Genomic DNA, 12377 nt, shown 5'->3' on the forward strand with positions numbered 1-12377 from the left:
AGGTATGAATGATTGCTTGTCGGTACGTGAACGATCTTTGGATATTACATGTACTGTCAAGTTGTAATTATGGATATGAATGCTATATATAATGTATGAATGATATATGTATGATATGAATGAATGTAAGAGATGGCTAGGTAGAAAAGGAAGGAACTGAGCCCTAATAATACTCACAGTAGAAAAGGGACAAAACCCTAATAATATTCGAGGCAGAAAAGGGATCGAGCCCTAATAATACTCGAGGCAGAAAGGGACCGGACCCTTATAATATCCGAGGCAGAAAAGGGACCGAGCTCTTATAATTCTCGAGGCAGAATAGAATAATGTAAAGTGGGGTTTAAAATAAAGAATGAAAGAAAGAAAGAATGAAAGTATATATATTATTGTATGTACTAAAGAAAGATAAGCAGGTTAAGTAAATACTAAGTATCTATGGATACGTATGTATGAGTATGTTAAATTATTGTATGTTAATTGATTAATTAGAACTCACTCAGCGTAGCTGACTTTTAGTATGCATGCAGGTGAGTAGAATGAGGCAGCTCGCTTGAGGGTAAACACATGGCATGGAATTGAAGATACTGGCATCTCAAGGAAATGTTATGTTGTTTGAAAGACTACGTTTTATGTTTAAACGATTCGAATGTTTTTAAGACAAGATTTGATGATTATGTAATATATTGGTTTGAAGTTTTTATATTCTACTTAAAGTTTTTTTTATTAACTCTGATATTTAGAACTATGTTTATGTGTAAATCCAACGTCCAATGTAGGGCGCTGGTAACGGGGCCTTACAAGTTGGCGTCAGAGCAAATTTCGAGGGATTTAGGCATCCTACATGCTTAGACTCGAACAGAGAATGAGATTTAAGTAAGAAAAGAAAGAAGATGTCAGTTAAAGAATGCCATGTGTCACTCAATCAAGCTTAGTAAAGGTAAGGTGTATGGTTGAATAATGAATGTTAATGTTAGCTTAACTGCTAAAGAATGGATATGTGAATGTTAGGGATAGGATTAATTGATTGCTTGATTTGATTGCATGTTTGAAAGTAGAATCAACACAAATAGACTCATAAAGGTAAGTGTATAGGACAAGGAAAGTAAAGTGATCAGCTAATCACAGCTGGCCACTATTACTACCTGTTAGCCTTACTATCCTTGTACTAAATAGTTCCCTGAGTGATGACGTTTGTGTTTTCCCTTTTAGAATACGATGGCTGGAGCTACAGAAGTTGTGAGAGCAGGAGGTCGCACTGGACGTCGGGGCAGGCCTCGTCTTGTCAGACAACCTTCGGTAGAAACAGCTTCCAACACAGGAGATGAAGGAAGCGCAAATAGACGAAACCCAAGCAACAACGAAGGGGTTCAACCGAATCCCGCAATTCAAGAAGCTATTATTCAAGCTGTAGCCACTGCTGTGAAAAACTTGACTCTTGAAGGGTCTGTTAGAAGCTGTGAAAGAACTACTGAAATGGCGGGAAGAGATGGTAAGAAAGATGATGAAAGGGAGAGAGAGGCCTCGAGTGTGGTTAAGTCAGTTAAAGTTGATGATAGGAGGAGAAGATAGAGGTGGGTGCAACCACAAGTCATTTAAGGGTTGTGACCCGCCGAAGCTGACTAGTTTGGGAGACGCAATCGCTACTCTCCAATGGATAACCACTATGGACAAGGTTATCCACATTGGCGAGTGTCGTCCCGACCAAGCTGTGGGTTATGCTACCCAATCTTTCGGAGATGAAGCAATGTATTGGTGGGAGTCGATTGAGTAGGGGAAGAGCCAAGAGGAAATTAAGGCAATGAAGTGGGAGGATTTGAAGGAGTTGGTGATGAAGAGGTTCTGTGCTGACGCAGAAGTTGAGAGAGCGGAGATGAAGTTCCTGAACTTGAAAGCTGGAACGATGACACATCGTGAGTATACCACAGATTTCAACCGAATGTCTAGGTTGGTACCCGATATGGTTAACACTGAGGCTAAAAGAATCAAGTGTTATGTGAGGGGATTGCCACAGAAAGTTCGCATGCTAGTCAGGGCGAATAAACCTGCTACTTTTGACTCTGCTGTCGAACTCGCAGAGATGGTGTATGAGGACCTGGCTGTGGATGATGTTGTGGTGGGAGAAGAGAAGAAAGATAAGAAGTGGGTCGCCCCTGTTAAACGATCTGATACTCAGTTGTGGAACCGTAGGGACAAGAAGCAGAGGGTATGGGAGAAGAAGTCGTGCAAGACTTGTGTCAAGGCACATGGTGGCGAGTGCAGATGGATTAAGGGTTCATACGTTTGTCATAAGTGTGGGAAGAGTCACGCTGGTGAGTGCAAGTTCGGTACGAATGCTTGTTACAAGTGCGGGAAGGTGGGGCATTATGCTCCAGATTGTACCGCAAAGTCTGCATGTTATAAATGCGGTAAGACGGGTCCCTTTGCTGGGGAATGCACTGAGGGTGAAGCTAGACGAAGTGGGAAGAAGGATGTTGAACCATCAAGACCAAAGACCAGGGCCTACATGCGGACTCAAGAACAAGCCAAGCAGATCCCGGATGTCGTCACAGGTACGTTTCTAGTAAACGGTGTTTCCGCTTCAGTATTATTTGATTCGGGTGCGAACAAAAATTTCATAGCCACGCCATTTAGTAAATTAGCTAAAATGAAATGTTTCCAAGTTTCTGAAACTTTTATAGTAGAAACCGCTAGTGACACTTCGGTTAAAATAATGAAAATGGCTAAGGACTGTAAGATAGAGTTAGAGGGACATGTGTTTCCTGTTACTTTGTATGTTATGACCTTAGGAGGGTTCGATGAGGTTTTTGGGTTGGATTGGTTGTCTGAGTATGAAGCTCAGATAGTGTGTAAGAGTAGGATAATAAGGTTAAAGTCCTTGGATGGTATTGCGGTGACGGTTTATGGTGATAAGGAAAGTTTTGGGCTTAATGTCATTTCGATGATAAAAGCCAAGGGTTTGTTAAGGCGAGGGTGCGGTGCCTACCTGGCGTATGTCGTTAACGCTACGGCTGAGACGAAAGAAATAAAAGATGTTCCTATTGTGCGCGACTATCCAAGTGTATTCCCTGAGGATCTTCCGGGATTGCCACCGGAGCAAGAGATTGAATTCTAGCTAGATTTAATACCAGGAGTCCAGCCCGTCGCGAAAACGCCTTACCAGTTAGCGCCGTTTGAGATGAAAGAATTGATGTCCCAATTGCAAGAACTTTAATACCAGGGTTTTATTAGACCAAGTGTTTCCCCGTGGGGCTCTCCAGTGTTATTCGTGAAGAAGTATGGAAGTATGAGAATGTCCATAGTCTATCGCGAGTAGAACAAGCTTACGATAAAGAATAGATATCCTTTGCCAATGATTGATGATCTGTTTGACCAACTACAAGGTTCAAGTTGGTTCTCACGAATAGATCTCAGATCAGGCTATTATTAGCTAAAAGTAAAAGAGGCAGACATCCCTAAAACAGCGATTCGGACGCGGTATGGACACTACGAGTTTCTCGTGATGTCATTCGGTCTAATAAATGCCCTTGCAGCATTTATGGACATGATGAATTGGGTGTGTCAGCCGATGTTGGATAATACAATTATCGTTTTCATCGAAGATATATTGATTTATTCAAAGAGTGAGTCTGATCATGCCGAGCATCTGAGAGAGGTGTTGGAGACTCTGAAGAAAAAAAAGTTGTAAGCTAAGTTTTCGAAATGCGCGTTCTGGTTAAGAGAAGTGCAATTTCTAGGTCACGTGATTTATCCTGAAGGGACTACCGTGGACCCGGCTAAGATTGAGGCGATAAGGAATTGGAAGACTCCACAGAATCTGACTGACATACGAAGCTTCTTAGGGTTAGCTGGCTACTATAGGAGATTCATCGAAGGTTTCTCCAAGATAACTGCACCGTTGACCGGTGTGACTCGAAAGTCGGTAGTATTCAATTGGGGAAGGTTCGAAGAGGAAGCTTTTGAGGAATTAAAGAAAAGACTCACGCAAGATCCAATCCTTGCTTTACCCGATGGTGACGAGGATCTGGTTGTTTGTATTGATCCTACGCATCGTAGGTTAGGTTGCGTGTTGATGCAACGAGGGAAAGTGATAGCTTACGTGTCTAGACAGTTGAAAGTCCACGAGAGTATTTATCCGACGCATGATTTAGAGCTAGCAGCAGTAGTACATACTCTCAAGATATGGAAGCATTATCTGTATGGTACTAAGTGTACCATTTATACAGATCATAAAAGTTTAAAATACTTCTTCGAGCAGAAGGAATTGAACATGAGACAGAGGATATGGTTGGAGTTGATTATGGATTACGACTGCGACATTAAATACTATCTTGGTAAAGCTAATGTGGCTGCCGACGCGCTAAGTTGTAAGAACGAGGAAGTCATTGCAACAGTGAAGTCATACCAGTTGATTATGAACTCAAGCCTATTTGAAGAAATCATCAAAGTGCAGTCAGAAGTGCTGATAAATGAAGGGCTAATAAAGAAAGAAAGGATTTTTGGTCAGCAAGATGAGTTGATAGAAAACACGCATGGTGTGAAGACTAGGTTTGACCGTATGTGGATTCCACGTCTTAGAGATCTTAGAGGTCGAATCTTAGATGAAGCTCATAAGTCAAGATACTCAATTCATCCAGGAACTACAAAGATGTACCAAGATTTGAAATGGGATTACGGGTGGCCAGGAATGAAAAATGATGTGGTGGATTATGTTAGTAAGTGCTTAACTTGCTTACAAGTCAAAGCCGAACATCAGAAGCCTTATGGGAAAATGCAACCGCTTGAGATACCTGAATGGAAATGGGAACACATCACCATGGATTTCATAACTAAGTTACCTCATACAACTAAGCATCATGATACAGAGTGTTCACTTTCTGCCTATACGAGAGGCTATCTCGTCAGAAACGTTAGCAAGCTTGTTCATAAAATAGGTTGTGACTAAGCGTGGAGTACCGTTATTGATCGTGTCTGATAGGGATACTCAGTTTACTTCGAGGTTTTGGAAGAAGTTCCATGAAGCTATGGGAACGAGATTTAACATCAGTACGGCGTATCATCCTCAAACAGATGGACAGTCTGAGAGGACGATCCAAACCCTTGAGGATATGCTACGTGCTTGTGTTTTAGATTTTGGTGGAAGTTGGGATGATCATCTTCATCTAGCAGAGTTCTCCTAAAACAACAATTACCATTCAAGTATTGGTATGCCACAATTTGAAATGCTTTATGGTAGACGATGTAGAACCCCGGTTTGTTGGGGAGAGATTGGTCAGAAAGAAATGGGAAGTCTAGAAGTGGTTCAAGAAACATCTTCAAAGTTCGATCATATTAAGGCAAGAATGAAAGCTGCTCAAGACAGACAGAAGTCGTATGCTGATAAGCGGCGATGACCGATTTAGTTTAACGTTGGTGACAATGTGATGCTCAAGGTCTCGCCTTGGAAAGGGATTATCCGTTTTAGGAAGAGAGGAAAGTTGAGTCCAAGGTACATTCGACCGTTTAAGATTATAGATCGCGTTGGTGAAGTGGCTTAAAAGCTGGATTTACCCGATGAGTTAGAAGGAATTCATTCAGCCTTCCATATTTCTCATCTGAGAAAATGTCTAGCTGATGACACGTCTCACGTGCCATTGATGGACATCGAGGTTGATGAAAAGCTGAACTACATTGAGCAACCGATAGATATTGTCGATTGCAAGGAGAAGCAACTTCGTCACAAGGTTATACCTTTGGTGAAACTGATATGGAAGCATCGCAAAAGATCAGATGCTACTTGGGAAGCTGAGGATGAGATGCGAAAGTTTACCCTAATCTGTTTAAGTAATAGTTAGGTTTCGGGGACGAAACCTATTTAAGGAGGGAATACTTGTAACATCCCGAATTTTATAATATTAAATAAAAGAGAGTTTATGTTTTGAAACGTGTGTAATATTTAATTAAGATCAAATAAAAGAAAGAAGTATAGACTTATGATGTGTAGTAAAACACACTTACTTTCCTTATGATTTTATCATGGTTTTTATGCTTATTTGTTTGATTAATAAGAGTTATGGGTGGTTTTTGCTTAATTTTACAAAGATTGAATGTTTACTTGTAGGTTATGAAAGTTGAAGGAAAAAAGAGTAAAGTTTGAAGACTTTAGGGGCTTATTTGATCAAGTTTAAAGACTACAAATCAAGGCCCGATCCAAGCCCACAAGTTCAAATCCTTACATGCATTATTATATTAATCAAAAGAAAAAAAAAAGAACCCTAACTCCCATCAGCATCTCTGCCGATCGGAAACAAGAAAAGAAATAAAGTTTGTTAGTTTGTGCAGCTTGTTTGTGTTTGTTTTAAGGAGACAAAAGGTTTAATATAGATTTGAGATTTGTGTGGTTGGGAATCAACGTGGGCGGCAAGTGGAAGAAACAATACAAAACAAAATTAACAAGCTAACCCTTACTCCATTAATCCGATCGGACTGCAAGAGGAACAAGGAAAAAATTCGTTTTTTGCAAGTGTGAGCCAAGAAGAAGAAGGATTAAGCTAAGGGTGACTCGGGTGATCTTGTGCAGCTGCTATAGTCCATATTCGTCAATAATCTCAGCTCATATATCCTAAGTAATTATCCTTAAACTTTGTTTATTGTTCAAGAACCCTAACTTTGTTGAATTAATCTTTTGCTTTGGATTGTTTTGCAAGTGATTGATAGTTTGACTTGTGATTGATTGTGTTTGAATCTTGAATGAATTTGATCATGTTTAAGTTGATGTTTGTGATGTTTTTCTTAAGTATACATGGCTGTCCAAAATCTATGAGTAGCTAAACTTGTTTGTTCTGCCTAGGATAGATGATTGTTGAGTAGTTTAGACTTGTTTAATGGATTGTTAATGTTCAAGAATTGAATTATTGATGTAAAGTTTAACTAAACCATAAATTAGATTGTGTGTGATGGCTGTGTTTTATGTGTTATTACTTATAATCCTCTTGCATTAGTTAATTGAATTAGTTTTGATTAATTGATTGCTTGTTAGACTCTTGACTTGGTGTTTAGGGTTTATTTGCGGGGTGTACAACCGTAGGGATAAGTGGGTAATATAAATTATTTAAAATCAGTTAAAATACACCTTCTTTGAGACCGAGAGGTGATAAGAAGTAATATTGTCTCGTTGCTTTTACTTGTTAGAATTAAGACCGCGCGAGAGCGGGTTTTTGTCTTGTCGAGTTTGAGTGTTTATGTGCAATTAGTTGGTTTAATTTGGGTTAAGTTAAATTGTTCCTCTATCCTTGGTGACATAGTATTTGTCTCCATTAGGATAGTGTGTCGATGAGACCGAGAGGAGAGTCGATATTTGAACACGTTAATAATTGTTTTTCTGGTTTATTCTTTAAAATCAACTAAGATAAGTTAGAGATTGTTAGAGAGACTGAGAGGTAATTTGACTTTCTTAAACAAGTTTTAGTTGTGTCATCTTTTATAACCGGCGTCATGAATATTTTCAATCCGTTGTCTTGTTATTTCTGTCAACATGATTCATTCCTAGGTAGACGTCTTTATATATTGAATTTAAACCAAAGTTTTCAAAGTTTTGTCAAAAGTTTTCATTTAGTTAAGTTAAGTAGTTAAATTAAATCGAAAAAAATCAATTAAATATTTTGGTGAGTCTTGGTTAGAGTTTAGTAATTATAAACGTTTTCACGTGTCTTCGAGTTCGATATCCGGACTTTCTTCATCTGTGCTATACGCGACTGGTACACTTGCCGTTTGTGTGAACTAGGATAGATTGTTTGGTTTTTAAAGCTTAGTTGCGACTTGTGTTATATATATAAATATATATTTTTTCGCACATCAAGTTTTTGGCGCCGTTGCCGGGGACATGGTTTGAGGCGTATTAAGAACGACTCGAGTTAGGACTTGCCTTGTTTACTACTTGTCTTTCTTATTTGTTTTATTTGTTAGTTTAAAATATTTTAGCTATGTCACACCCGGCCCTGAGCAGCGGAAACAGCCGGGCGCGCGCGAGTGGGAATTGATACTTAAGCACGGGCCATTGCAAACATTCAAAGTAAGATTTTCATTGCGCATGAAAAGTTTAATACAAATACATTACATTGTTTAAAAATTACATAAAAACATCCAAGTATAAAAATTGTTGAAGATTTCCACGCCATATCCCCATGCGCGGCGGGAACAACCACGCGCATCGAAGGGATAGAACTAAAATCTTCCAAAAAGCTAGTTTAGAAGTTCAGCGTGAGGTGCTCTAAGTGTGACTCCATGCGCTACCTAGTTATCTCCTGAAAGACACGTAAAAACATTTGAATCAGTATAAACTGAGTGAGTTCACAAGTCTTAGTAACTTGATAAATCGTATTGCATCATAATCTTGATACAAATCATTCTGAAACATAATTCTGATAGCATCATTAAAACACATGCTTGGTAAGACATAGTTATATCAACATATTCTGATAAAATCGTTCCGCGGGTTACGCGCGAACATTTCTGGGAACTGTGCTCGTCTATGCAAAGTGGCGCTGCCACTACGAGCTAAAATAAGTAATACCGTCCCGCGGGTTACGCGCGAACGTTTCAGGAACATGTGCTCGTCCATGCAAAGTGGCGCTGCCACTACGAGCTAAAATAATAATTCCGTCCCGCGGGTTACGCGCGGACGTTGTGCCGGAAAACAAGGCGCTCGTCCATGCAAAGAGGCGCGACCCCTACGAGCGGGTTCAAACCCATAGTACTGCCCCATGACCATACTAGGCACTCGTCCATGCAAAGAGGTGCGACCCCTACGAGTGGGTGGATCAAACCAGCAGTCCCTACCCTTAGAGTTCCAATGGTAAAGTGATCACTTACTCGAGTTCTAGCGCACATACATCGAAAACCTTAGATAACCGTTTGCATTACTCATCATGAAACATAACTTAAACACATAATCGCTTGCATAGCTTGTAAGTATACCGTGATAAAACATTATTTAGGTACGTGTCCCTCGCCCCGAAAACAGTTTAAAATAGTGAAAATAGTGAAAATAGGGGCTGTGAGACTCACCTGTGGTTCTTGTTAAGGGATTAATCGAGATTCGGGTTTTCTTGGTGTTGGCCTCGGAATCGAAGGTCTAGTAACAGGATCGGAGCTGGAAACAACGGATGCTTGGGAGAGGATTAGTGCAAGTTTGTAGTTCTTTGAAGTGTGTTTTGGGTGATAATTTAGGTTACAAATTTATAGGCAAACTCAAGGGAACACAATCCCTTGCTTTAGGGGATTGAAATCTTTTCATATCTAGGTGTAATGATGATAAAGTATGGAAATTATTATTGTTTATTGTTTACTTAAAAGTGGAGGAGTGGACAAAAGATCTTGATTTGATTTGGACAGGACATGCAGGTCTGGGGTTGGTGAGAATAGGGTGGCTGACAGTTGACTTTTCATGTTACAGTGTGCTTTTTCAGGTACTTTTGTCAGTGTATAGTAAAAAGTGGAAAAATCTCTGAAACACGCTACTGTTTCCTTTTGGGCGGGAGTAATCTCCTTATGTCTGGAGAATAGACTAAGTGTTCTGTGCGCATCACTTTGTGCGCATAGCTTTCTGCGTGAAGGACATTTCTTTGCTGCGGGTAGGTGCGTAACCTTCTCGCAGTTGGGGATATTGAGTTTCATTTGTAGATTCTCCAGGTGGTCTTGGTATTTCAACATAGTGATCAGTCATGTTGAAGTCAATTCCATCTTGGAGCTTCAGACAAACTAGCTCTCAATGTTCCCGCCATGCGGGGAGGTTAGTTCCCTTCCGCACGCGCATAAACGATGTAGGATGCACCCGCCTTAGCATCATGCGGGATGGTCAACCCATAGACAACATAACGTTAAGTTACATGAAAACATAAAGCCAAAACATTCACGCATGGCGCATATAACATATGCTCACGCTGGTTTTTAACATGGTGCGCTCGCGCAGGGCGCACATAACAAATGCACGCGCTGACTAACATGGCGCGCTCGCGCAGGGCGCACATAACAAATGCACGCGCTGACTAACATGGCGCGCTCGCGCAGGGCGCACATAACAAATGCACGCGCTGACTATTTACAATCACCTAATTATTAGGTTGATTACTTAGTTTAAGGGATTGGGAATTTACCGGGTGTCACAAGCTAATTATAATTTCTTTTATTTATTTTAATAGTTGTATGCAACGTACTCGATTTCTAGGACCACCAGAAGTTGAAGGATTTCCCGAACCAGAGAGAGAGCTTCTTGAGAGACGTCGTACAAAACCGTCTTCCAGTGCATCTACATCCGTCGGTAATACGTTCTCTTCTCCTACTTTTTCTGAACCTTTCATTAGGGATAGGATTATGGGCGACGCGAATCCACCACCAAGGAGGACAGTTGCAGATCGGGCCCGTCCGGTCGATGCTGGTGCGAGATCCAGCATTGCTCCACCAGCTATAGGAGTTCAAACGACTTGGCAAATTCCATCTAATGTTCTGAACACGATTACTCATTCTGCTTAATTTCACGGGTTAATCCACGAGAACCCGCATTCTCATCTCACTCATATTACACGTATCTGCGACACGTTTCATCTTGCCGGCGTATCCGAAGACGCAATAAACTCCAAATCTTTCTGTTCTCACTCGTTGATCATGCGAGTCTGTGGCTTGAGTTCCTCCCACAGGGATCCATTGCTACTTGGGCTACCATGCAGACCCAATTTCTTGAAAAATACGATCCTCCGGCTAAGGCCGCTCGTTTGCGTAACCAAATTCATTCTTTCCAGATGAAGGACACCGAGAGCTTCTACGAGGCGTGGGAAAGGTTCAAAAATCTACTTGCTTTATGTCCGAACCACGGCCTACAAGACTGGGCGGTTGTTGAGAAGTTCTACAACGGAGTGACGTACGCGACTCAGAGTATGCTTGACACAGCTGCAGGAGGTAACCTACTGACAACGAACGATACGGATGAGTGCATTGCCTTGTTTAACGGTTTAGCCATGAGTGGATACCAGCGACCACCAGTTAAGAGTACCAAAACCGTCGATTCCATATCACGCGGCATGCATTCGGTCGACACGAGCACCACACTTGCGGCACAAGTTGAAGCGTTAACAAAGATCGTGAAGGACTTGCAGGTGAAAAGTAAGTTATTCGAGATCTGTAGAGGGGGACATGATACTGTTCAGTGCCCCGTAGATTTCCAGGAGGAGGCAGTCGACTTCGTTAATAATCCAAACCAAAATCAACATTCTTTCAATTCTTATAATTCGGGGTGGAGAGGTAACCAAAATTCCAACTGGAGGAACGGAAATCAGTCCGGCTTCCAGCAACGTCAGAGCCTATTCCAGGATTCCGGTGAGGGACCGAGTAGTGGGGAGAAGAAGCCCACGTAAGAGGAGATGATGGCACAGCAGACACAGATGCTGTCGCAACTCATGACTCGAGAGGACTCCCGTCACAAAGAAACTCAAGAGAAATTCCGGGAGCACGAGTCATTCATGAGAAACCAAGGAGCGTCAATCCAAAATCTTAACCGTCAGATGGGAGAGATATCAAGTCGTCTAAATGAGAGGTCGCCAGGTACACTTCCAAGTAACACTGAACAAAATCCGAAGGCGTTTGCGAATGCTGTGACGACAAGGAGCGGTGCAGGGGCACGTAGCGAGCCCGTGATTCAAGAGGTGACGAGAGGAGTCGTTAACGAGCCTGCGGTAGATGTAGAGGAGCAGGTAAACGAGGAGATTCAGTTGGAATCTCCACCGGCCAAGGTGCATCAGAGGCACAGCCCCGGAAGTTCAGCACAGGCCGAGAACCAACCATTACCCAGCACACCACCGAGAGTCTACAAACCTAGAGTCCCATTTCCCGGGAGAGTCCGTAGGGATAGAGACGAGGAGCAAAACTTCAAATTTCTTGATATTCTGAAGCAACTTCATCTTAATATTCCTTTCCTTGAGGCACTTACGCAAATGCCCAAATACGCAAAGTTTCTTAAGGATATTCTTTCGAACAAAGAGAAGTTAGCCGAAGTCTCTTCCATTCCTCTGAGTGCTGGTTGCTCTGCAGTCTTGCAGAGAAAGTTCCTAGAAAAGATGTCCGATCCTGGGAGTTTCACAATTCCCTGCATCTTGAGTGATAATATGGTCGTCCATGCGCTGTCAGATCTTGGTGCCAGTATTAATCTCATGCCGTATTCCGTGTATCGCAAGTTGGGACTAGGCGAACCAAGGCCTACCCGTATGAGTATCCATCTTGCTGATCGTTCTGTGAAATACCCCCGAGGGGTGGTCGAGAACATGCTTGTTCGTGTCGACAAGTTAATCTTCCCGGTGGACATTGTCATCCTGGACATGAACGATGACGATAGTGTCCCACTCATCTTGGGC

The sequence above is a fragment of the Bidens hawaiensis genome, unplaced genomic scaffold, assembly GCF_021521415.1.
Source record: "Bidens hawaiensis isolate Kalapana, Puna unplaced genomic scaffold, B.hawaiensis_p1.1 tig00003307_1, whole genome shotgun sequence".
NCBI lineage: Eukaryota > Viridiplantae > Streptophyta > Magnoliopsida > Asterales > Asteraceae > Bidens > Bidens hawaiensis.